The sequence below is a fragment of the Schistocerca cancellata genome, unplaced genomic scaffold, assembly GCF_023864275.1.
Source record: "Schistocerca cancellata isolate TAMUIC-IGC-003103 unplaced genomic scaffold, iqSchCanc2.1 HiC_scaffold_411, whole genome shotgun sequence".
Lineage (NCBI taxonomy): Eukaryota > Metazoa > Arthropoda > Insecta > Orthoptera > Acrididae > Schistocerca > Schistocerca cancellata.
This window is the reverse complement of record NW_026046428.1, coordinates 248,287-268,962: the sequence shown is the minus strand read 5'-3', so window position 1 is coordinate 268,962 and position 20,676 is coordinate 248,287. Positions and strand designations below refer to the sequence as shown.

The window sequence follows — 20,676 nt, the reverse complement described above, 5'->3', positions numbered from 1 at the left end:
CGCAGAATGTTGACAGGAAACGAACTCGGTGCACTGATTACGGCAGGGCTACCAGCGCTACGAGACGAGCCATTACGGAAGCGTTAAAATCTTCGCCCGAACAGGGATTCGAACCCAGGACACTTAGGTTAAAAGCCTAATGCTCCACCGACTGAGCTATCCGGGCTCACGCTTGTTGTGCATGGAGCGACTGCAAGCAATGTGAATAACTGGAACGCGTGTGTAGGCGTACTACGGTAATTGCTGGCTTCTGGCGCAACTGGCGACTTCACCGACTTCCCACTGACGCTGGTAGCACCCCAACAGCGGACCAGTGCCTCTTCTCCCTTTATCCCGGTGCTGACAGTAATTGCATCCTGTGCCTGCTTCCCCCGATTACGTTCGGTTGAAGCTCCGGAAGGAGGGCGACAAACGAAGGTTGGAAGGCCAAAAGATGGAGGGTCGTGTGCGCAAAAACTTCCCTTCCGGTACCGGGAATCGAACCCGGGCCTCCTGGGTGAAAGCCAGGTATCCTAGCCACTAGACCACACCGGATTTGCTCGAGAAACGTGAGATTTACTCCCTCTCTTCTCGCATTTCGTGCTCAATCCGGACTCAGTGTTGTTCTCTGTTTGCGAGCATTTTTGCGCGTGCAGACTGGCATGGCGCACAGCTCGAAACTGTCTATTCATTGCTGTTTGCATCATATTTCACTCATAACAGGGGAGGAGAATGATCAAAGTTGTACCTTGCCATAATTGGAAGTAAACATTGTGACGCTGAGGCGTGGACTCCTTGTGGATAACAAACGACAATTAAGTTCGTTCGCTAGCAATAGCAACGCCGTTAATTCAGCCGTGATGTACAGCAAATTAAATGCCCCGGGTGAGGATCGAACTCACGACCTTAAGATTATGAGACTTACGCGCTACCTACTGCGCTACCGAGGCTCGTTGCAACCATCATCCCAGGAATCTTGGTAAGTCTCACATATTAGAGATAGACAGTTTGCGCTTTCTCAGGAATCTGTTGTGTCGCTACGCGTGCTTTCCCGACTTGCTAGAGTAAACTGCTGCCGCAGCTTTTTTAACGACGGAAAGCAGCACTGCCTGAGGTTACAGTACATCGCCCTTGCGGCACCTGAACACAGCGGCCTGTAGGGCCAGGCCGACGCTGGAGTTCAGTAACAGCACGCGGCCGTCCAAGTAGGGTCTCTTGCGTGCTGCATGTTTGGTTCTTCTCACAGCGAATCCTGCTATACATTCCTGAGGCTGGCGCACCTCAAGCGAGCAATCGGCGCGGCAGCACTATAGCGAGAACAGCAAAACGATGCATCGGCCGGGAATCGAAGCCGGGCCGCCCGCGTGGTAGTCGAACAACCTACCACTTTTTTAGTTGTTGTTCTCATTTTGTTAGTTGCATTTGTTGGGGGCGGACGTCCGATGACGTCCGTGCTTCCCGAGCATATTCCCGAGCAGCTGTCTGCAGGGAAAGTGGGATTGCCACCCAGCGACGTCGGATACAACCGAAAAAAGTGCTACACACGCGGAGTCCCCCACTACACTGCCTCAAAGCGACCGCTCGTCACTATTGTGTGAGTAACGTTGCGGCCGCGGCGACGAGCCTTGCCCAAAGACGCAGCGTGCGTGGAGGCGCTGCCCGAATGCACCCTCCTACCTCGTAAAGCGTCTACAGCTACTATCACCGTGGGCCACTGCCGGCGGGCGGGAAGCCGACACAGCGCGGCGTTGCGAGCAGCGGCTGTGCGGTGGTAGTGTAATGGTGAGCATAGTTGCCTTCCGAGCAGTTGAGCCGCGTTCGATTCCCGGCCACCGCAACGGGCGCAAATCTATGCGTATGAGTATGTGAGCCACGTGCTGTTGAATTAACGTTTTCTTTCCGTCGTCGCTCCACGCAGGCCATCCTGTAGTATGTCCCGACTTGTCCCGACTTTGCTCGGCTGACGCGAAAGCTGACGCTTGGAATTCGCCCTTATCAAAAGGACAGGCGCTATAAACGACTGTGAGAGGTGAGGTGTAGCGAGGTACCAAAACGACAGGCAAACTGCGAAATTTTCTGCTCTCTCTTCTGAAACAAAAAATAAAAAAACCGACGCAGTCGGTAGGACTCGAACCTACGCTCCCACAGGGAATCTGATTTCTAGTCAGACGCCTTAACCACTCGGCCACGACTGCTCGTAGCTAAAGCTTCCCTCGAATCGTGAAAAATGCAACCGGTCTGCGCAGAATGTTGACAGGAAACGAACTCGGTGCACTGATTACGGCAGGGCTACCAGCGCTACGAGACGAGCCATTACGGAAGCGTTAAAATCTTCGCCCGAACAGGGATTCGAACCCTGGACACTTAGGTTAAAAGCCTAATGCTCCACCGACTGAGCTATCCGGGCTCACGCTTGTTGTGCATGGAGCGACTGCAAGCAATGTGAATAACTGGAACGCGTGTGTAGGCGTACTACGGTAATTGCTGGCTTCTGGCGCAACTGGCGACTTCACCGACTTCCCACTGACGCTGGTAGCACCCCAACAGCGGACCAGTGCCTCTTCTCCCTTTATCCCGGTGCTGACAGTAATTGCATCCTGTGCCTGCTTCCCCGGATTACGTTCGGTTGAAGCTCCAGAAGGAGGGCGACAAACGAAGGTTGGAAGGCCAAAAGATGGAGGGTCGTGTGCGCAAAAACTTCCCTTCCGGTACCGGGAATCGAACCCGGGCCTCCTGGGTGAAAGCCAGGTATCCTAGCCACTAGACCACACCGGATTTGCTCGAGAAACGTGAGATTTACTCCCTCTCTTCTCGCATTTCGTGCTCAATCCGGACTCAGTGTTGTTCTCTGTTTGCGAGCATTTTTGCGCGTGCAGACTGGCATGGCGCACAGCTCGAAACTGTCTATTCATTGCTGTTTGCATCATATTTCACTCATAACAGGGGAGGAGAATGATCAAAGTTGTTCCTTGTCATAATTGGAAGTAAACATTGTGACGCTGAGGCGTGGACTCCTTGTGGATAACAAACGACAATTAAGTTCGTTCGCTAGCAATAGCAACGCCGTTAATTCAGCCGTGATGTACAGCAAATTAAATGCCCCGGGTGAGGATCGAACTCACGACCTTAAGATTATGAGACTTACGCGCTACCTACTGCGCTACCGAGGCTCGTTGCAACCATTATCCCAGGAATCTTGGTAAGTCTCACATATTAGAGATAGACAGTTTGCGCTTTCTCAGGAATCTGTTGTGTCGCTACGCGTGCTTTCCCGACTTGCTAGAGTAAACTGCTGCCGCAGCTTTTTTAACGACGGAAAGCAGCACTGCCTGAGGTTACAGTACATCGCCCTTGCGGCACCTGAACACAGCGGCCTGTAGGGCCAGGCCGACGCTGGAGTTCAGTAACAGCACGCGGCCGTCCAAGTAGGGTCTCTTGCGTGCTGCATGTTTGGTTCTTCTCACAGCGAATCCTGCTATACATTCCTGAGGCTGGCGCACCTCAAGCGAGCAATCGGCGCGGCAGCACTATAGCGAGAACAGCAAAACGATGCATCGGCCGGGAATCGAAGCCGGGCCGCCCGCGTGGTAGTCGAACAACCTACCACTTTTTTAGTTGTTGTTCTCATTTTGTTAGTTGCATTTGTTGGGGGCGGACGTCCGATGACGTCCGTGCTTCCCGAGCATATTCCCGAGCAGCTGTCTGCAGGGAAAGTGGGATTGCCACCCAGCGACGTCGGATACAACCGAAAAAAGTGCTACACACGCGGAGTCCCCCACTACACTGCCTCAAAGCGACCGCTCGTCACTATTGTGTGAGTAACGTTGCGGCCGCGGCGACGAGCCTTGCCCAAAGACGCAGCGTGCGTGGAGGCGCTGCCCGAATGCACCCTCCTACCTCGTAAAGCGTCTACAGCTACTATCACCGTGGGCCACTGCCGGCGGGCGGGAAGCCGACACAGCGCGGCGTTGCGAGCAGCGGCTGTGCGGTGGTAGTGTAATGGTGAGCATAGTTGCCTTCCGAGCAGTTGAGCCGCGTTCGATTCCCGGCCACCGCAACGGGCGCAAATCTATGCGTATGAGTATGTGAGCCACGTGCTGTTGAATTAACGTTTTCTTTCCGTCGTCGCTCCACGCAGGCCATCCTGTAGTATGTCCCGACTTGTCCCGACTTTGCTCGGCTGACGCGAAAGCTGACGCTTGGAATTCGCCCTTATCAAAAGGACAGGCGCTATAAACGACTGTGAGAGGTGAGGTGTAGCGAGGTACCAAAACGACAGGCAAACTGCGAAATTTTCTGCTCTCTCTTCTGAAACAAAAAATAAAAAAACCGACGCAGTCGGTAGGACTCGAACCTACGCTCCCACAGGGAATCTGATTTCTAGTCAGACGCCTTAACCACTCGGCCACGACTGCTCGTAGCTAAAGCTTCCCTCGAATCGTGAAAAATGCAACCGGTCTGCGCAGAATGTTGACAGGAAACGAACTCGGTGCACTGATTACGGCAGGGCTACCAGCGCTACGAGACGAGCCATTACGGAAGCGTTAAAATCTTCGCCCGAACAGGGATTCGAACCCTGGACACTTAGGTTAAAAGCCTAATGCTCCACCGACTGAGCTATCCGGGCTCACGCTTGTTGTGCATGGAGCGACTGCAAGCAATGTGAATAACTGGAACGCGTGTGTAGGCGTACTACGGTAATTGCTGGCTTCTGGCGCAACTGGCGACTTCACCGACTTCCCACTGACGCTGGTAGCACCCCAACAGCGGACCAGTGCCTCTTCTCCCTTTATCCCGGTGCTGACAGTAATTGCATCCTGTGCCTGCTTCCCCCGATTACGTTCGGTTGAAGCTCCGGAAGGAGGGCGACAAACGAAGGTTGGAAGGCCAAAAGATGGAGGGTCGTGTGCGCAAAAACTTCCCTTCCGGTACCGGGAATCGAACCCGGGCCTCCTGGGTGAAAGCCAGGTATCCTAGCCACTAGACCACACCGGATTTGCTCGAGAAACGTGAGATTTACTCCCTCTCTTCTCGCATTTCGTGCTCAATCCGGACTCAGTGTTGTTCTCTGTTTGCGAGCATTTTTGCGCGTGCAGACTGGCATGGCGCACAGCTCGAAACTGTCTATTCATTGCTGTTTGCATCATATTTCACTCATAACAGGGGAGGAGAATGATCAAAGTTGTTCCTTGCCATAATTGGAAGTAAACATTGTGACGCTGAGGCGTGGACTCCTTGTGGATAACAAACGACAATTAAGTTCGTTCGCTAGCAATAGCAACGCCGTTAATTCAGCCGTGATGTACAGCAAATTAAATGCCCCGGGTGAGGATCGAACTCACGACCTTAAGATTATGAGACTTACGCGCTACCTACTGCGCTACCGAGGCTCGTTGCAACCATCATCCCAGGAATCTTGGTAAGTCTCACATATTAGAGATAGACAGTTTGCGCTTTCTCAGGAATCTGTTGTGTCGCTACGCGTGCTTTCCCGACTTGCTAGAGTAAACTGCTGCCGCAGCTTTTTTAACGACGGAAAGCAGCACTGCCTGAGGTTACAGTACATCGCCCTTGCGGCACCTGAACACAGCGGCCTGTAGGGCCAGGCCGACGCTGGAGTTCAGTAACAGCACGCGGCCGTCCAAGTAGGGTCTCTTGCGTGCTGCATGTTTGATTCTTCTCACAGCGAATCCTGCTATACATTCCTGAAGCTGGCGCACCTCAAGCGAGCAATCGGCGCGGCAGCACTATAGCGAGAACAGCAAAACGATGCATCGGCCGGGAATCGAAGCCGGGCCGCCCGCGTGGTAGTCGAACAACCTACCACTTTTTTAGTTGTTGTTCTCATTTTGTTAGTTGCATTTGTTGGGGGCGGACGTCCGATGACGTCCGTGCTTCCCGAGCATATTCCCGAGCAGCTGTCTGCAGGGAAAGTGGGATTGCCACCCAGCGACGTCGGATACAACCGAAAAAAGTGCTACACACGCGGAGTCCCCCACTACACTGCCTCAAAGCGACCGCTCGTCACTATTGTGTGAGTAACGTTGCGGCCGCGGCGACGAGCCTTGCCCAAAGACGCAGCGTGCGTGGAGGCGCTGCCCGAATGCACCCTCCTACCTCGTAAAGCGTCTACAGCTACTATCACCGTGGGCCACTGCCGGCGGGCGGGAAGCCGACACAGCGCGGCGTTGCGAGCAGCGGCTGTGCGGTGGTAGTGTAATGGTGAGCATAGTTGCCTTCCGAGCAGTTGAGCCGCGTTCGATTCCCGGCCACCGCAACGGGCGCAAATCTATGCGTATGAGTATGTGAGCCACGTGCTGTTGAATTAACGTTTTCTTTCCGTCGTCGCTCCACGCAGGCCATCCTGTAGTATGTCCCGACTTGTCCCGACTTTGCTCGGCTGACGCGAAAGCTGACGCTTGGAATTCGCCCTTATCAAAAGGACAGGCGCTATAAACGACTGTGAGAGGTGAGGTGTAGCGAGGTACCAAAACGACAGGCAAACTGCGAAATTTTCTGCTCTCTCTTCTGAAACAAAAAATAAAAAATCCGACGCAGTCGGTAGGACTCGAACCTACGCTCCCACAGTGAATCTGATTTCTAGTCAGACGCCTTAACCACTCGGCCACGACTGCTCGTAGCTAAAGCTTCCCTCGAATCGTGAAAAATGCAACCGGTCTGCGCAGAATGTTGACAGGAAACGAACTCGGTGCACTGATTACGGCAGGGCTACCAGCGCTACGAGACGAGCCATTACGGAAGCGTTAAAATCTTCGCCCGAACAGGGATTCGAACCCAGGACACTTAGGTTAAAAGCCTAATGCTCCACCGACTGAGCTATCCGGGCTCACGCTTGTTGTGCATGGAGCGACTGCAAGCAATGTGAATAACTGGAACGCGTGTGTAGGCGTACTACGGTAATTGCTGGCTTCTGGCGCAACTGGCGACTTCACCGACTTCCCACTGACGCTGGTAGCACCCCAACAGCGGACCAGTGCCTCTTCTCCCTTTATCCCGGTGCTGACAGTAATTGCATCCTGTGCCTGCTTCCCCCGATTACGTTCGGTTGAAGCTCCGGAAGGAGGGCGACAAACGAAGGTTGGAAGGCCAAAAGATGGAGGGTCGTGTGCGCAAAAACTTCCCTTCCGGTACCGGGAATCGAACCCGGGCCTCCTGGGTGAAAGCCAGGTATCCTAGCCACTAGACCACACCGGATTTGCTCGAGAAACGTGAGATTTACTCCCTCTCTTCTCGCATTTCGTGCTCAATCCGGACTCAGTGTTGTTCTCTGTTTGCGAGCATTTTTGCGCGTGCAGACTGGCATGGCGCACAGCTCGAAACTGTCTATTCATTGCTGTTTGCATCATATTTCACTCATAACAGGGGAGGAGAATGATCAAAGTTGTACCTTGCCATAATTGGAAGTAAACATTGTGACGCTGAGGCGTGGACTCCTTGTGGATAACAAACGACAATTAAGTTCGTTCGCTAGCAATAGCAACGCCGTTAATTCAGCCGTGATGTACAGCAAATTAAATGCCCCGGGTGAGGATCGAACTCACGACCTTAAGATTATGAGACTTACGCGCTACCTACTGCGCTACCGAGGCTCGTTGCAACCATCATCCCAGGAATCTTGGTAAGTCTCACATATTAGAGATAGACAGTTTGCGCTTTCTCAGGAATCTGTTGTGTCGCTACGCGTGCTTTCCCGACTTGCTAGAGTAAACTGCTGCCGCAGCTTTTTTAACGACGGAAAGCAGCACTGCCTGAGGTTACAGTACATCGCCCTTGCGGCACCTGAACACAGCGGCCTGTAGGGCCAGGCCGACGCTGGAGTTCAGTAACAGCACGCGGCCGTCCAAGTAGGGTCTCTTGCGTGCTGCATGTTTGGTTCTTCTCACAGCGAATCCTGCTATACATTCCTGAGGCTGGCGCACCTCAAGCGAGCAATCGGCGCGGCAGCACTATAGCGAGAACAGCAAAACGATGCATCGGCCGGGAATCGAAGCCGGGCCGCCCGCGCGGTAGTCGAACAACCTACCACTTTTTTAGTTGTTGTTCTCATTTTGTTAGTTGCATTTGTTGGGGGCGGACGTCCGATGACGTCCGTGCTTCCCGAGCATATTCCCGAGCAGCTGTCTGCAGGGAAAGTGGGATTGCCACCCAGCGACGTCGGATACAACCGAAAAAAGTGCTACACACGCGGAGTCCCCCACTACACTGCCTCAAAGCGACCGCTCGTCACTATTGTGTGAGTAACGTTGCGGCCGCGGCGACGAGCCTTGCCCAAAGACGCAGCGTGCGTGGAGGCGCTGCCCGAATGCACCCTCCTACCTCGTAAAGCGTCTACAGCTACTATCACCGTGGGCCACTGCCGGCGGGCGGGAAGCCGACACAGCGCGGCGTTGCGAGCAGCGGCTGTGCGGTGGTAGTGTAATGGTGAGCATAGTTGCCTTCCGAGCAGTTGAGCCGCGTTCGATTCCCGGCCACCGCAACGGGCGCAAATCTATGCGTATGAGTATGTGAGCCACGTGCTGTTGAATTAACGTTTTCTTTCCGTCGTCGCTCCACGCAGGCCATCCTGTAGTATGTCCCGACTTGTCCCGACTTTGCTCGGCTGACGCGAAAGCTGACGCTTGGATTTCGCCCTTATCAAAAGGACAGGCGCTATAAACGACTGTGAGAGGTGAGGTGTAGCGAGGTACCAAAACGACAGGCAAACTGCGAAATTTTCTGCTCTCTCTTCTGAAACAAAAAATAAAAAAACCGACGCAGTCGGTAGGACTCAAACCTACGCTCCCACAGGGAATCTGATTTCTAGTCAGACGCCTTAACCACTCGGCCACGACTGCTCGTAGCTAAAGCTTCCCTCGAATCGTGAAAAATGCAACCGGTCTGCGCAGAATGTTGACAGGAAACGAACTCGGTGCACTGATTACGGCAGGGCTACCAGCGCTACGAGACGAGCCATTACGGAAGCGTTAAAATCTTCGCCCGAACAGGGATTCGAACCCTGGACACTTAGGTTAAAATCCTAATGCTCTACCGACTGAGCTATCCGGGCTCACGCTTGTTGTGCATGGAGCGACTGCAAGCAATGTGAATAACTGGAACGCGTGTGTAGGCGTACTACGGTAATTGCTGGCTTCTGGCGCAACTGGCGACTTCACCGACTTCCCACTGACGCTGGTAGCACCCCAACAGCGGACCAGTGCCTCTTCTCCCTTTATCCCGGTGCTGACAGTAATTGCATCCTGTGCCTGCTTCCCCCGATTACGTTCGGTTGAAGCTCCGGAAGGAGGGCGACAAACGAAGGTTGGAAGGCCAAAAGATGGAGGGTCGTGTGCGCAAAAACTTCCCTTCCGGTACCGGGAATCGAACCCGGGCCTCCTGGGTGAAAGCCAGGTATCCTAGCCACTAGACCACACCGGATTTGCTCGAGAAACGTGAGATTTACTCCCTCTCTTCTCGCATTTCGTGCTCAATCCGGACTCAGTGTTGTTCTCTGTTTGCGAGCATTTTTGCGCGTGCAGACTGGCATGGCGCACAGCTCGAAACTGTCTATTCATTGCTGTTTGCATCATATTTCACTCATAACAGGGGAGGAGAATGATCAAAGTTGTTCCTTGCCATAATTGGAAGTAAACATTGTGACGCTGAGGCGTGGACTCCTTGTGGATAACAAACGACAATTAAGTTCGTTCGCTAGCAATAGCAACGCCGTTAATTCAACCGTGATGTACAGCAAATTAAATGCCCCGGGTGAGGATCGAACTCACGACCTTAAGATTATGAGACTTACGCGCTACCTACTGCGCTACCGAGGCTCGTTGCAACCATCATCCCAGGAATCTTGGTAAGTCTCACATATTAGAGATAGACAGTTTGCGCTTTCTCAGGAATCTGTTGTGTCGCTACGCGTGCTTTCCCGACTTGCTAGAGTAAACTGCTGCCGCAGCTTTTTTAACGACGGAAAGCAGCACTGCCTGAGGTTACAGTACATCGCCCTTGCGGCACCTGAACACAGCGGCCTGTAGGGCCAGGCCGACGCTGGAGTTCAGTAACAGCACGCGGCCGTCCAAGTAGGGTCTCTTGCGTGCTGCATGTTTGGTTCTTCTCACAGCGAATCCTGCTATACATTCCTGAGGCTGGCGCACCTCAAGCGAGCAATCGGCGCGGCAGCACTATAGCGAGAACAGCAAAACGATGCATCGGCCGGGAATCGAAGCCGGGCCGCCCGCGTGGTAGTCGAACAACCTACCACTTTTTTAGTTGTTGTTCTCATTTTGTTAGTTGCATTTGTTGGGGGCGGACGTCCGATGACGTCCGTGCTTCCCGAGCATATTCCCGAGCAGCTGTCTGCAGGGAAAGTGGGATTGCCACCCAGCGACGTCGGATACAACCGAAAAAAGTGCTACACACGCGGAGTCCCCCACTACACTGCCTCAAAGCGACCGCTCGTCACTATTGTGTGAGTAACGTTGCGGCCGCGGCGACGAGCCTTGCCCAAAGACGCAGCGTGCGTGGAGGCGCTGCCCGAATGCACCCTCCTACCTCGTAAAGCGTCTACAGCTACTATCACCGTGGGCCACTGCCGGCGGGCGGGAAGCCGACACAGCGCGGCGTTGCGAGCAGCGGCTGTGCGGTGGTAGTGTAATGGTGAGCATAGTTGCCTTCCGAGCAGTTGAGCCGCGTTCGATTCCCGGCCACCGCAACGGGCGCAAATCTATGCGTATGAGTATGTGAGCCACGTGCTGTTGAATTAACGTTTTCTTTCCGTCGTCGCTCCACGCAGGCCATCCTGTAGTATGTCCCGACTTGTCCCGACTTTGCTCGGCTGACGCGAAAGCTGACGCTTGGAATTCGCCCTTATCAAAAGGACAGGCGCTATAAACGACTGTGAGAGGTGAGGTGTAGCGAGGTACCAAAACGACAGGCAAACTGCGAAATTTTCTGCTCTCTCTTCTGAAACAAAAAATAAAAAATCCGACGCAGTCGGTAGGACTCGAACCTACGCTCCCACAGGGAATCTGATTTCTAGTCAGACGCCTTAACCACTCGGCCACGACTGCTCGTAGCTAAAGCTTCCCTCGAATCGTGAAAAATGCAACCGGTCTGCGCAGAATGTTGACAGGAAACGAACTCGGTGCACTGATTACGGCAGGGCTACCAGCGCTACGAGACGAGCCATTACGGAAGCGTTAAAATCTTCGCCCGAACAGGGATTCGAACCCTGGACACTTAGGTTAAAAGCCTAATGCTCCACCGACTGAGCTATCCGGGCTCACGCTTGTTGTGCATGGAGCGACTGCAAGCAATGTGAATAACTGGAACGCGTGTGTAGGCGTACTACGGTAATTGCTGGCTTCTGGCGCAACTGGCGACTTCACCGACTTCCCACTGACGCTGGTAGCACCCCAACAGCGGACCAGTGCCTCTTCTCCCTTTATCCCGGTGCTGACAGTAATTGCATCCTGTGCCTGCTTCCCCCGATTACGTTCGGTTGAAGCTCCGGAAGGAGGGCGACAAACGAAGGTTGGAAGGCCAAAAGATGGAGGGTCGTGTGCGCAAAAACTTCCCTTCCGGTACCGGGAATCGAACCCGGGCCTCCTGGGTGAAAGCCAGGTATCCTAGCCACTAGACCACACCGGATTTGCTCGAGAAACGTGAGATTTACTCCCTCTCTTCTCGCATTTCGTGCTCAATCCGGACTCAGTGTTGTTCTCTGTTTGCGAGCATTTTTGCGCGTGCAGACTGGCATGGCGCACAGCTCGAAACTGTCTATTCATTGCTGTTTGCATCATATTTCACTCATAACAGGGGAGGAGAATGATCAAAGTTGTTCCTTGCCATAATTGGAAGTAAACATTGTGACGCTGAGGCGTGGACTCCTTGTGGATAACAAACGACAATTAAGTTCGTTCGCTAGCAATAGCAACGCCGTTAATTCAGCCGTGATGTACAGCAAATTAAATGCCCCGGGTGAGGATCGAACTCACGACCTTAAGATTATGAGACTTACGCGCTACCTACTGCGCTACCGAGGCTCGTTGCAACCATCATCCCAGGAATCTTGGTAAGTCTCACATATTAGAGATAGACAGTTTGCGCTTTCTCAGGAATCTGTTGTGTCGCTACGCGTGCTTTCCCGACTTGCTAGAGTAAACTGCTGCCGCAGCTTTTTTAACGACGGAAAGCAGCACTGCCTGAGGTTACAGTACATCGCCCTTGCGGCACCTGAACACAGCAGCCTGTAGGGCCAGGCCGACGCTGGAGTTCAGTAACAGCACGCGGCCGTCCAAGTAGGGTCTCTTGCGTGCTGCATGTTTGGTTCTTCTCACAGCGAATCCTGCTATACATTCCTGAGGCTGGCGCACCTCAAGCGAGCAATCGGCGCGGCAGCACTATAGCGAGAACAGCAAAACGATGCATCGGCCGGGAATCGAAGCCGGGCCGCCCGCGTGGTAGTCGAACAACCTACCACTTTTTTAGTTGTTGTTCTCATTTTGTTAGTTGCATTTGTTGGGGGCGGACGTCCGATGACGTCCGTGCTTCCCGAGCATATTCCCGAGCAGCTGTCTGCAGGGAAAGTGGGATTGCCACCCAGCGACGTCGGATACAACCGAAAAAAGTGCTACACACGCGGAGTCCCCCACTACACTGCCTCAAAGCGACCGCTCGTCACTATTGTGTGAGTAACGTTGCGGCCGCGGCGACGAGCCTTGCCCAAAGACGCAGCGTGCGTGGAGGCGCTGCCCGAATGCACCCTCCTACCTCGTAAAGCGTCTACAGCTACTATCACCGTGGGCCACTGCCGGCGGGCGGGAAGCCGACACAGCGCGGCGTTGCGAGCAGCGGCTGTGCGGTGGTAGTGTAATGGTGAGCATAGTTGCCTTCCGAGCAGTTGAGCCGCGTTCGATTCCCGGCCACCGCAACGGGCGCAAATCTATGCGTATGAGTATGTGAGCCACGTGCTGTTGAATTAACGTTTTCTTTCCGTCGTCGCTCCACGCAGGCCATCCTGTAGTATGTCCCGACTTGTCCCGACTTTGCTCGGCTGACGCGAAAGCTGACGCTTGGAATTCGCCCTTATCAAAAGGACAGGCGCTATAAACGACTGTGAGAGGTGAGGTGTAGCGAGGTACCAAAACGACAGGCAAACTGCGAAATTTTCTGCTCTCTCTTCTGAAACAAAAAATAAAAAAACCGACGCAGTCGGTAGGACTCGAACCTACGCTCCCACAGGGAATCTGATTTCTAGTCAGACGCCTTAACCACTCGGCCACGACTGCTCGTAGCTAAAGCTTCCCTCGAATCGTGAAAAATGCAACCGGTCTGCGCAGAATGTTGACAGGAAACGAACTCGGTGCACTGATTACGGCAGGGCTACCAGCGCTACGAGACGAGCCATTACGGAAGCGTTAAAATCTTCGCCCGAACAGGGATTCGAACCCTGGACACTTAGGTTAAAAGCCTAATGCTCTACCGACTGAGCTATCCGGGCTCACGCTTGTTGTGCATGGAGCGACTGCAAGCAATGTGAATAACTGGAACGCGTGTGTAGGCGTACTACGGTAATTGCTGGCTTCTGGCGCAACTGGCGACTTCACCGACTTCCCACTGACGCTGGTAGCACCCCAACAGCGGACCAGTGCCTCTTCTCCCTTTATCCCGGTGCTGACAGTAATTGCATCCTGTGCCTGCTTCCCCCGATTACGTTCGGTTGAAGCTCCGGAAGGAGGGCGACAAACGAAGGTTGGAAGGCCAAAAGATGGAGGGTCGTGTGCGCAAAAACTTCCCTTCCGGTACCGGGAATCGAACCCGGGCCTCCTGGGTGAAAGCCAGGTATCCTAGCCACTAGACCACACCGGATTTGCTCGAGAAACGTGAGATTTACTCCCTCTCTTCTCGCATTTCGTGCTCAATCCGGACTCAGTGTTGTTCTCTGTTTGCGAGCATTTTTGCGCGTGCAGACTGGCATGGCGCACAGCTCGAAACTGTCTATTCATTGCTGTTTGCATCATATTTCACTCATAACAGGGGACCAGAATGATCAAAGTTGTTCCTTGCCATAATTGGAAGTAAACATTGTGACGCTGAGGCGTGGACTCCTTGTGGATAACAAACGACAATTAAGTTCGTTCGCTAGCAATAGCAACGCCGTTAATTCAGCCGTGATGTACAGCAAATTAAATGCCCCGGGTGAGGATCGAACTCACGACCTTAAGATTATGAGACTTACGCGCTACCTACTGCGCTACCGAGGCTCGTTGCAACCATCATCCCAGGAATCTTGGTAAGTCTCACATATTAGAGATAGACAGTTTGCGCTTTCTCAGGAATCTGTTGTGTCGCTACGCGTGCTTTCCCGACTTGCTAGAGTAAACTGCTGCCGCAGCTTTTTTAACGACGGAAAGCAGCACTGCCTGAGGTTACAGTACATCGCCCTTGCGGCACCTGAACACAGCAGCCTGTAGGGCCAGGCCGACGCTGGAGTTCAGTAACAGCACGCGGCCGTCCAAGTAGGGTCTCTTGCGTGCTGCATGTTTGGTTCTTCTCACAGCGAATCCTGCTATACATTCCTGAGGCTGGCGCACCTCAAGCGAGCAATCGGCGCGGCAGCACTATAGCGAGAACAGCAAAACGATGCATCGGCCGGGAATCGAAGCCGGGCCGCCCGCGTGGTAGTCGAACAACCTACCACTTTTTTAGTTGTTGTTCTCATTTTGTTAGTTGCATTTGTTGGGGGCGGACGTCCGATGACGTCCGTGCTTCCCGAGCATATTCCCGAGCAGCTGTCTGCAGGGAAAGTGGGATTGCCACCCAGCGACGTCGGATACAACCGAAAAAAGTGCTACACACGCGGAGTCCCCCACTACACTGCCTCAAAGCGACCGCTCGTCACTATTGTGTGAGTAACGTTGCGGCCGCGGCGACGAGCCTTGCCCAAAGACGCAGCGTGCGTGGAGGCGCTGCCCGAATGCACCCTCCTACCTCGTAAAGCGTCTACAGCTACTATCACCGTGGGCCACTGCCGGCGGGCGGGAAGCCGACACAGCGCGGCGTTGCGAGCAGCGGCTGTGCGGTGGTAGTGTAATGGTGAGCATAGTTGCCTTCCGAGCAGTTGAGCCGCGTTCGATTCCCGGCCACCGCAACGGGCGCAAATCTATGCGTATGAGTATGTGAGCCACGTGCTGTTGAATTAACGTTTTCTTTCCGTCGTCGCTCCACGCAGGCCATCCTGTAGTATGTCCCGACTTGTCCCGACTTTGCTCGGCTGACGCGAAAGCTGACGCTTGGATTTCGCCCTTATCAAAAGGACAGGCGCTATAAACGACTGTGAGAGGTGAGGTGTAGCGAGGTACCAAAACGACAGGCAAACTGCGAAATTTTCTGCTCTCTCTTCTGAAACAAAAAATAAAAAAACCGACGCAGTCGGTAGGACTCGAACCTACGCTCCCACAGGGAATCTGATTTCTAGTCAGACGCCTTAACCACTCGGCCACGACTGCTCATAGCTAAAGCTTCCCTCGAATCGTGAAAAATGCAACCGGTCTGCGCAGAATGTTGACAGGAAACGAACTCGGTGCACTGATTACGGCAGGGCTACCAGCGCTACGAGACGAGCCATTACGGAAGCGTTAAAATCTTCGCCCGAACAGGGATTCGAACCCTGGACACTTAGGTTAAAAGCCTAATGCTCTACCGACTGAGCTATCCGGGCTCACGCTTGTTGTGCATGGAGCGACTGCAAGCAATGTGAATAACTGGAACGCGTGTGTAGGCGTACTACGGTAATTGCTGGCTTCTGGCGCAACTGGCGACTTCACCGACTTCCCACTGACGCTGGTAGCACCCCAACAGCGGACCAGTGCCTCTTCTCCCTTTATCCCGGTGCTGACAGTAATTGCATCCTGTGCCTGCTTCCCCCGATTACGTTCGGTTGAAGCTCCGGAAGGAGGGCGACAAACGAAGGTTGGAAGGCCAAAAGATGGAGGGTCGTGTGCGCAAAAACTTCCCTTCCGGTACCGGGAATCGAACCCGGGCCTCCTGGGTGAAAGCCAGGTATCCTAGCCACTAGACCACACCGGATTTGCTCGAGAAACGTGAGATTTACTCCCTCTCTTCTCGCATTTCGTGCTCAATCCGGACTCAGTGTTGTTCTCTGTTTGCGAGCATTTTTGCGCGTGCAGACTGGCATGGCGCACAGCTCGAAACTGTCTATTCATTGCTGTTTGCATCATATTTCACTCATAACAGGGGACCAGAATGATCAAAGTTGTTCCTTGCCATAATTGGAAGTAAACATTGTGACGCTGAGGCGTGGACTCCTTGTGGATAACAAACGACAATTAAGTTCGTTCGCTAGCAATAGCAACGCCGTTAATTCAGCCGTGATGTACAGCAAATTAAATGCCCCGGGTGAGGATCGAACTCACGACCTTAAGATTATGAGACTTACGCGCTACCTACTGCGCTACCGAGGCTCGTTGCAACCATCATCCCAGGAATCTTGGTAAGTCTCACATATTAGAGATAGACAGTTTGCGCTTTCTCAGGAATCTGTTGTGTCGCTACGCGTGCTTTCCCGACTTGCTAGAGTAAACTGCTGCCGCAGCTTTTTTAACGACGGAAAGCAGCACTGCCTGAGGTTACAGTACATCGCCCTTGCGGCACCTGAACACAGCAGCCTGTAGGGCCAGGCCGACGCTGGAGTTCAGTAACAGCACGCGGCCGTCCAAGTAGGGTCTCTTGCGTGCTGCATGTTTGGTTCTTCTCACAGCGAATCCTGCTATACATTCCTGAGGCTGGCGCACCTCAAGCGAGCAATCGGCGCGGCAGCACTATAGCGAGAACAGCAAAACGATGCATCGGCCGGGAATCGAAGCCGGGCCGCCCGCGTGGTAGTCGAACAACCTACCACTTTTTTAGTTGTTGTTCTCATTTTGTTAGTTGCATTTGTTGGGGGCGGACGTCCGATGACGTCCGTGCTTCCCGAGCATATTCCCGAGCAGCTGTCTGCAGGGAAAGTGGGATTGCCACCCAGCGACGTCGGATACAACCGAAAAAAGTGCTACACACGCGGAGTCCCCCACTACACTGCCTCAAAGCGACCGCTCGTCACTATTGTGTGAGTAACGTTGCGGCCGCGGCGACGAGCCTTGCCCAAAGACGCAGCGTGCGTGGAGGCGCTGCCCGAATGCACCCTCCTACCTCGTAAAGCGTCTACAGCTACTATCACCGTGGGCCACTGCCGGCGGGCGGGAAGCCGACACAGCGCGGCGTTGCGAGCAGCGGCTGTGCGGTGGTAGTGTAATGGTGAGCATAGTTGCCTTCCGAGCAGTTGAGCCGCGTTCGATTCCCGGCCACCGCAACGGGCGCAAATCTATGCGTATGAGTATGTGAGCCACGTGCTGTTGAATTAACGTTTTCTTTCCGTCGTCGCTCCACGCAGGCCATCCTGTAGTATGTCCCGACTTGTCCCGACTTTGCTCGGCTGACGCGAAAGCTGACGCTTGGATTTCGCCCTTATCAAAAGGACAGGCGCTATAAACGACTGTGAGAGGTGAGGTGTAGCGAGGTACCAAAACGACAGGCAAACTGCGAAATTTTCTGCTCTCTCTTCTGAAACAAAAAATAAAAAAACCGACGCAGTCGGTAGGACTCGAACCTACGCTCCCACAGGGAATCTGATTTCTAGTCAGACGCCTTAACCACTCGGCCACGACTGCTCATAGCTAAAGCTTCCCTCGAATCGTGAAAAATGCAACCGGTCTGCGCAGAATGTTGACAGGAAACGAACTCGGTGCACTGATTACGGCAGGGCTACCAGCGCTACGAGACGAGCCATTACGGAAGCGTTAAAATCTTCGCCCGAACAGGGATTCGAACCCTGGACACTTAGGTTAAAATCCTAATGCTCTACCGACTGAGCTAACCGGGCTCACGCTTGTTGTGCATGGAGCGACTGCAAGCAATGTGAATAACTGGAACGCGTGTGTAGGCGTACTACGGTAATTGCTGGCTTCTGGCGCAACTGGCGACTTCACCGACTTCCCACTGACGCTGGTAGCACCCCAACAGCGGACCAGTGCCTCTTCTCCCTTTATCCCGGTGCTGACAGTAATTGCATCCTGTGCCTGCTTCCCCCGATTACGTTCGGTTGAAGCTCCGGAAGGAGGGCGACAAACGAAGGTTGGAAGGCCAAAAGATGGAGGGTCGTGTGCGCAAAAACTTCCCTTCCGGTACCGGGAATCGAACCCGGGCCTCCTGGGTGAAAGCCAGGTATCCTAGCCACTAGACCACACCGGATTTGCTCGAGAAACGTGAGATTTACTCCCTCTCTTCTCGCATTTCGTGCTCAATCCGGACTCAGTGTTGTTCTCTGTTTGCGAGCATTTTTGCGCGTGCAGACTGGCATGGCGCACAGCTCGAAACTGTCTATTCATTGCTGTTTGCATCATATTTCACTCATAACAGGGGAGGAGAATGATCAAAGTTGTTCCTTGCCATAATTGGAAGTAAACATTGTGACGCTGAGGCGTGGACTCCTTGTGGATAACAAACGACAATTAAGTTCGTTCGCTAGCAATAGCAACGCCGTTAATTCAACCGTGATGTACAGCAAATTAAATGCCCCGGGTGAGGATCGAACTCACGACCTTAAGATTATGAGACTTACGCGCTACCTACTGCGCTTCCGAGGCTCGTTGCAACCATCATCCCAGGAATCTTGGTAAGTCTCACATATTAGAGATAGACAGTTTGCGCTTTCTCAGGAATCTGTTGTGTCGCTACGCGTGCTTTCCCGACTTGCTAGAGTAAACTGCTGCCGCAGCTTTTTTAACGACGGAAAGCAGCACTGCCTGAGGTTACAGTACATCGCCCTTGCGGCACCTGAACACAGCGGCCTGTAGGGCCAGGCCGACGCTGGAGTTCAGTAACAGCACGCGGCCGTCCAAGTAGGGTCTCTTGCGTGCTGCATGTTTGGTTCTTCTCACAGCGAATCCTGCTATACATTCCTGAGGCTGGCGCACCTCAAGCGAGCAATCGGCGCGGCAGCACTATAGCGAGAACAGCAAAACGATGCATCGGCCGGGAATCGAAGCCGGGCCGCCCGCGTGGTAGTCGAACAACCTACCACTTTTTTAGTTGTTGTTCTCATTTTGTTAGTTGCATTTGTTGGGGGCGGACGTCCGATGACGTCCGTGCTTCCCGAGCATATTCCCGAGCAGCTGTCTGCAGGGAAAGTGGGATTGCCACCCAGCGACGTCGGATACAACCGAAAAAAGTGCTACACACGCGGAGTCCCCCACTACACTGCCTCAAAGCGACCGCTCGTCACTATTGTGTGAGTAACGTTGCGGCCGCGGCGACGAGCCTTGCCCAAAGACGCAGCGTGCGTGGAGGCGCTGCCCGAATGCACCCTCCTACCTCGTAAAGCGTCTACAGCTACTATCACCGTGGGCCACTGCCGGCGGGCGGGAAGCCGACACAGCGCGGCGTTGCGAGCAGCGGCTGTGCGGTGGTAGTGTAATGGTGAGCATAGTTGCCTTCCGAGCAGTTGAGCCGCGTTCGATTCCCGGCCACCGCAACGGGCGCAAATCTATGCGTATGAGTATGTGAGCCACGTGCTGTTGAATTAACGTTTTCTTTCCGTCGTCGCTCCACGCAGGCCATCCTGTAGTATGTCCCGACTTGTCCCGACTTTGCTCGGCTGACGCGAAAGCTGACGCTTGGATTTCGCCCTTATCAAAAGGACAGGCGCTATAAACGACTGTGAGAGGTGAGGTGTAGCGAGGTACCAAAACGACAGGCAAACTGCGAAATTTTCTGCTCTCTCTTCTGAAACAAAAAATAAAAAAACCGACGCAGTCGGTAGGACTCGAACCTACGCTCCCACAGGGAATCTGATTTCTAGTCAGACGCCTTAACCACTCGGCCACGACTGCTCGTAGCTAAAGCTTCCCTCGAATCGTGAAAAATGCAACCGGTCTGCGCAGAATGTTGACAGGAAACGAACTCGGTGCACTGATTACGGCAGGGCTACCAGCGCTACGAGACGAGCCATTACGGAAGCGTTAAAATCTTCGCCCGAACAGGGATTCGAACCCTGGACACTTAGGTTAAAATCCTAATGCTCTACCGACTGAGCTATCCGGGCTCACGCTTGTTGTGCATGGAGCGACTGCAAGCAATGTGAATAACTGGAACGCGTGTGTAGGCGTACTACGGTAATTGCTGGCTTCTGGCGCAACTGGTGACTTCACCGACTTCCCACTGACGCTGGTAGCACCCCAACAGCGGACCAGTGCCTCTTCTCCCTTTATCCCGGTGCTGACAGTAATTGCATCCTGTGCCTGCTTCCCCCGATTACGTTCGGTTGAAGCTCCGGAAGGAGGGCGACAAACGAAGGTTGGAAGGCCAAAAGATGGAGGGTCGTGTGCGCAAAAACTTCCCTTCCGGTACCGGGAATCGAACCCGGGCCTCCTGGGTGAAAGCCAGGTATCCTAGCCACTAGACCACACCGGATTTGCTCGAGAAACGTGAGATTTACTCCCTCTCTTCTCGCATTTCGTGCTCAATCCGGACTCAGTGTTGTTCTCTGTTTGCGAGCATTTTTGCGCGTGCAGACTGGCATGGCGCACAGCTCGAAACTGTCTATTCATTGCTGTTTGCATCATATTTCACTCA

At 53.7% G+C, this 20,676-nt stretch overlaps 47 non-coding genes across 47 annotated transcripts; 9 read left to right on the top strand and 38 right to left on the bottom strand.

Annotated features, from left to right (window-relative positions):
• Positions 1 to 93: 93 nt before the first annotated feature.
• Trnak-uuu (transfer RNA lysine (anticodon UUU)) lies at positions 94 to 166 on the bottom strand. The gene has a single exon. It is a non-coding gene; the product is annotated as a tRNA-Lys (tRNA).
• A 296-nt stretch (positions 167 to 462) lies between these two features.
• Trnae-uuc (transfer RNA glutamic acid (anticodon UUC)) lies at positions 463 to 534 on the bottom strand. The gene has a single exon. It is a non-coding gene; the product is annotated as a tRNA-Glu (tRNA).
• Positions 535 to 856: 322 nt separating this feature from the next.
• Trnam-cau (transfer RNA methionine (anticodon CAU)) lies at positions 857 to 929 on the bottom strand. The gene has a single exon. It is a non-coding gene; the product is annotated as a tRNA-Met (tRNA).
• An 815-nt stretch (positions 930 to 1,744) lies between these two features.
• Trnag-ucc (transfer RNA glycine (anticodon UCC)) lies at positions 1,745 to 1,816 on the top strand. Its single transcript has one exon. It is a non-coding gene; the product is annotated as a tRNA-Gly (tRNA).
• A 276-nt stretch (positions 1,817 to 2,092) lies between these two features.
• Positions 2,093 to 2,174, bottom strand: Trnas-aga (transfer RNA serine (anticodon AGA)). Its single transcript has one exon. It is a non-coding gene; the product is annotated as a tRNA-Ser (tRNA).
• Positions 2,175 to 2,313: 139 nt separating this feature from the next.
• On the bottom strand, positions 2,314 to 2,386 carry Trnak-uuu (transfer RNA lysine (anticodon UUU)). The gene has a single exon. It is a non-coding gene; the product is annotated as a tRNA-Lys (tRNA).
• A 296-nt stretch (positions 2,387 to 2,682) lies between these two features.
• Trnae-uuc (transfer RNA glutamic acid (anticodon UUC)) lies at positions 2,683 to 2,754 on the bottom strand. The gene has a single exon. It is a non-coding gene; the product is annotated as a tRNA-Glu (tRNA).
• Positions 2,755 to 3,076: 322 nt separating this feature from the next.
• On the bottom strand, positions 3,077 to 3,149 carry Trnam-cau (transfer RNA methionine (anticodon CAU)). The gene has a single exon. It is a non-coding gene; the product is annotated as a tRNA-Met (tRNA).
• An 815-nt stretch (positions 3,150 to 3,964) lies between these two features.
• Positions 3,965 to 4,036, top strand: Trnag-ucc (transfer RNA glycine (anticodon UCC)). The gene has a single exon. It is a non-coding gene; the product is annotated as a tRNA-Gly (tRNA).
• Positions 4,037 to 4,312: 276 nt separating this feature from the next.
• On the bottom strand, positions 4,313 to 4,394 carry Trnas-aga (transfer RNA serine (anticodon AGA)). The gene has a single exon. It is a non-coding gene; the product is annotated as a tRNA-Ser (tRNA).
• A 139-nt stretch (positions 4,395 to 4,533) lies between these two features.
• Positions 4,534 to 4,606, bottom strand: Trnak-uuu (transfer RNA lysine (anticodon UUU)). Its single transcript has one exon. It is a non-coding gene; the product is annotated as a tRNA-Lys (tRNA).
• Positions 4,607 to 4,902: 296 nt separating this feature from the next.
• Positions 4,903 to 4,974, bottom strand: Trnae-uuc (transfer RNA glutamic acid (anticodon UUC)). Its single transcript has one exon. It is a non-coding gene; the product is annotated as a tRNA-Glu (tRNA).
• Positions 4,975 to 5,296: 322 nt separating this feature from the next.
• On the bottom strand, positions 5,297 to 5,369 carry Trnam-cau (transfer RNA methionine (anticodon CAU)). The gene has a single exon. It is a non-coding gene; the product is annotated as a tRNA-Met (tRNA).
• Positions 5,370 to 6,184: 815 nt separating this feature from the next.
• Trnag-ucc (transfer RNA glycine (anticodon UCC)) lies at positions 6,185 to 6,256 on the top strand. Its single transcript has one exon. It is a non-coding gene; the product is annotated as a tRNA-Gly (tRNA).
• Positions 6,257 to 6,532: 276 nt separating this feature from the next.
• Trnas-aga (transfer RNA serine (anticodon AGA)) lies at positions 6,533 to 6,614 on the bottom strand. Its single transcript has one exon. It is a non-coding gene; the product is annotated as a tRNA-Ser (tRNA).
• Positions 6,615 to 6,753: 139 nt separating this feature from the next.
• On the bottom strand, positions 6,754 to 6,826 carry Trnak-uuu (transfer RNA lysine (anticodon UUU)). The gene has a single exon. It is a non-coding gene; the product is annotated as a tRNA-Lys (tRNA).
• A 296-nt stretch (positions 6,827 to 7,122) lies between these two features.
• Positions 7,123 to 7,194, bottom strand: Trnae-uuc (transfer RNA glutamic acid (anticodon UUC)). The gene has a single exon. It is a non-coding gene; the product is annotated as a tRNA-Glu (tRNA).
• Positions 7,195 to 7,516: 322 nt separating this feature from the next.
• Trnam-cau (transfer RNA methionine (anticodon CAU)) lies at positions 7,517 to 7,589 on the bottom strand. Its single transcript has one exon. It is a non-coding gene; the product is annotated as a tRNA-Met (tRNA).
• An 815-nt stretch (positions 7,590 to 8,404) lies between these two features.
• On the top strand, positions 8,405 to 8,476 carry Trnag-ucc (transfer RNA glycine (anticodon UCC)). Its single transcript has one exon. It is a non-coding gene; the product is annotated as a tRNA-Gly (tRNA).
• Positions 8,477 to 8,752: 276 nt separating this feature from the next.
• On the bottom strand, positions 8,753 to 8,834 carry Trnas-aga (transfer RNA serine (anticodon AGA)). The gene has a single exon. It is a non-coding gene; the product is annotated as a tRNA-Ser (tRNA).
• A 139-nt stretch (positions 8,835 to 8,973) lies between these two features.
• Positions 8,974 to 9,046, bottom strand: Trnak-uuu (transfer RNA lysine (anticodon UUU)). Its single transcript has one exon. It is a non-coding gene; the product is annotated as a tRNA-Lys (tRNA).
• Positions 9,047 to 9,342: 296 nt separating this feature from the next.
• On the bottom strand, positions 9,343 to 9,414 carry Trnae-uuc (transfer RNA glutamic acid (anticodon UUC)). The gene has a single exon. It is a non-coding gene; the product is annotated as a tRNA-Glu (tRNA).
• A 322-nt stretch (positions 9,415 to 9,736) lies between these two features.
• On the bottom strand, positions 9,737 to 9,809 carry Trnam-cau (transfer RNA methionine (anticodon CAU)). Its single transcript has one exon. It is a non-coding gene; the product is annotated as a tRNA-Met (tRNA).
• Positions 9,810 to 10,624: 815 nt separating this feature from the next.
• Positions 10,625 to 10,696, top strand: Trnag-ucc (transfer RNA glycine (anticodon UCC)). Its single transcript has one exon. It is a non-coding gene; the product is annotated as a tRNA-Gly (tRNA).
• A 276-nt stretch (positions 10,697 to 10,972) lies between these two features.
• Positions 10,973 to 11,054, bottom strand: Trnas-aga (transfer RNA serine (anticodon AGA)). Its single transcript has one exon. It is a non-coding gene; the product is annotated as a tRNA-Ser (tRNA).
• Positions 11,055 to 11,193: 139 nt separating this feature from the next.
• Trnak-uuu (transfer RNA lysine (anticodon UUU)) lies at positions 11,194 to 11,266 on the bottom strand. The gene has a single exon. It is a non-coding gene; the product is annotated as a tRNA-Lys (tRNA).
• A 296-nt stretch (positions 11,267 to 11,562) lies between these two features.
• Positions 11,563 to 11,634, bottom strand: Trnae-uuc (transfer RNA glutamic acid (anticodon UUC)). The gene has a single exon. It is a non-coding gene; the product is annotated as a tRNA-Glu (tRNA).
• Positions 11,635 to 11,956: 322 nt separating this feature from the next.
• On the bottom strand, positions 11,957 to 12,029 carry Trnam-cau (transfer RNA methionine (anticodon CAU)). Its single transcript has one exon. It is a non-coding gene; the product is annotated as a tRNA-Met (tRNA).
• An 815-nt stretch (positions 12,030 to 12,844) lies between these two features.
• Positions 12,845 to 12,916, top strand: Trnag-ucc (transfer RNA glycine (anticodon UCC)). The gene has a single exon. It is a non-coding gene; the product is annotated as a tRNA-Gly (tRNA).
• Positions 12,917 to 13,192: 276 nt separating this feature from the next.
• Trnas-aga (transfer RNA serine (anticodon AGA)) lies at positions 13,193 to 13,274 on the bottom strand. The gene has a single exon. It is a non-coding gene; the product is annotated as a tRNA-Ser (tRNA).
• Positions 13,275 to 13,413: 139 nt separating this feature from the next.
• On the bottom strand, positions 13,414 to 13,486 carry Trnak-uuu (transfer RNA lysine (anticodon UUU)). The gene has a single exon. It is a non-coding gene; the product is annotated as a tRNA-Lys (tRNA).
• Positions 13,487 to 13,782: 296 nt separating this feature from the next.
• On the bottom strand, positions 13,783 to 13,854 carry Trnae-uuc (transfer RNA glutamic acid (anticodon UUC)). The gene has a single exon. It is a non-coding gene; the product is annotated as a tRNA-Glu (tRNA).
• Positions 13,855 to 14,176: 322 nt separating this feature from the next.
• Positions 14,177 to 14,249, bottom strand: Trnam-cau (transfer RNA methionine (anticodon CAU)). The gene has a single exon. It is a non-coding gene; the product is annotated as a tRNA-Met (tRNA).
• Positions 14,250 to 15,064: 815 nt separating this feature from the next.
• Trnag-ucc (transfer RNA glycine (anticodon UCC)) lies at positions 15,065 to 15,136 on the top strand. Its single transcript has one exon. It is a non-coding gene; the product is annotated as a tRNA-Gly (tRNA).
• A 276-nt stretch (positions 15,137 to 15,412) lies between these two features.
• Positions 15,413 to 15,494, bottom strand: Trnas-aga (transfer RNA serine (anticodon AGA)). The gene has a single exon. It is a non-coding gene; the product is annotated as a tRNA-Ser (tRNA).
• Positions 15,495 to 15,633: 139 nt separating this feature from the next.
• Trnak-uuu (transfer RNA lysine (anticodon UUU)) lies at positions 15,634 to 15,706 on the bottom strand. The gene has a single exon. It is a non-coding gene; the product is annotated as a tRNA-Lys (tRNA).
• A 296-nt stretch (positions 15,707 to 16,002) lies between these two features.
• Trnae-uuc (transfer RNA glutamic acid (anticodon UUC)) lies at positions 16,003 to 16,074 on the bottom strand. Its single transcript has one exon. It is a non-coding gene; the product is annotated as a tRNA-Glu (tRNA).
• A 322-nt stretch (positions 16,075 to 16,396) lies between these two features.
• Trnam-cau (transfer RNA methionine (anticodon CAU)) lies at positions 16,397 to 16,469 on the bottom strand. The gene has a single exon. It is a non-coding gene; the product is annotated as a tRNA-Met (tRNA).
• Positions 16,470 to 17,284: 815 nt separating this feature from the next.
• On the top strand, positions 17,285 to 17,356 carry Trnag-ucc (transfer RNA glycine (anticodon UCC)). Its single transcript has one exon. It is a non-coding gene; the product is annotated as a tRNA-Gly (tRNA).
• A 276-nt stretch (positions 17,357 to 17,632) lies between these two features.
• Positions 17,633 to 17,714, bottom strand: Trnas-aga (transfer RNA serine (anticodon AGA)). Its single transcript has one exon. It is a non-coding gene; the product is annotated as a tRNA-Ser (tRNA).
• A 139-nt stretch (positions 17,715 to 17,853) lies between these two features.
• On the bottom strand, positions 17,854 to 17,926 carry Trnak-uuu (transfer RNA lysine (anticodon UUU)). The gene has a single exon. It is a non-coding gene; the product is annotated as a tRNA-Lys (tRNA).
• A 296-nt stretch (positions 17,927 to 18,222) lies between these two features.
• On the bottom strand, positions 18,223 to 18,294 carry Trnae-uuc (transfer RNA glutamic acid (anticodon UUC)). The gene has a single exon. It is a non-coding gene; the product is annotated as a tRNA-Glu (tRNA).
• Positions 18,295 to 18,616: 322 nt separating this feature from the next.
• Positions 18,617 to 18,689, bottom strand: Trnam-cau (transfer RNA methionine (anticodon CAU)). The gene has a single exon. It is a non-coding gene; the product is annotated as a tRNA-Met (tRNA).
• Positions 18,690 to 19,504: 815 nt separating this feature from the next.
• Trnag-ucc (transfer RNA glycine (anticodon UCC)) lies at positions 19,505 to 19,576 on the top strand. Its single transcript has one exon. It is a non-coding gene; the product is annotated as a tRNA-Gly (tRNA).
• Positions 19,577 to 19,852: 276 nt separating this feature from the next.
• Positions 19,853 to 19,934, bottom strand: Trnas-aga (transfer RNA serine (anticodon AGA)). Its single transcript has one exon. It is a non-coding gene; the product is annotated as a tRNA-Ser (tRNA).
• A 139-nt stretch (positions 19,935 to 20,073) lies between these two features.
• On the bottom strand, positions 20,074 to 20,146 carry Trnak-uuu (transfer RNA lysine (anticodon UUU)). Its single transcript has one exon. It is a non-coding gene; the product is annotated as a tRNA-Lys (tRNA).
• Positions 20,147 to 20,442: 296 nt separating this feature from the next.
• Positions 20,443 to 20,514, bottom strand: Trnae-uuc (transfer RNA glutamic acid (anticodon UUC)). Its single transcript has one exon. It is a non-coding gene; the product is annotated as a tRNA-Glu (tRNA).
• Between the last annotated feature and the right edge of the window lie 162 nt (positions 20,515 to 20,676).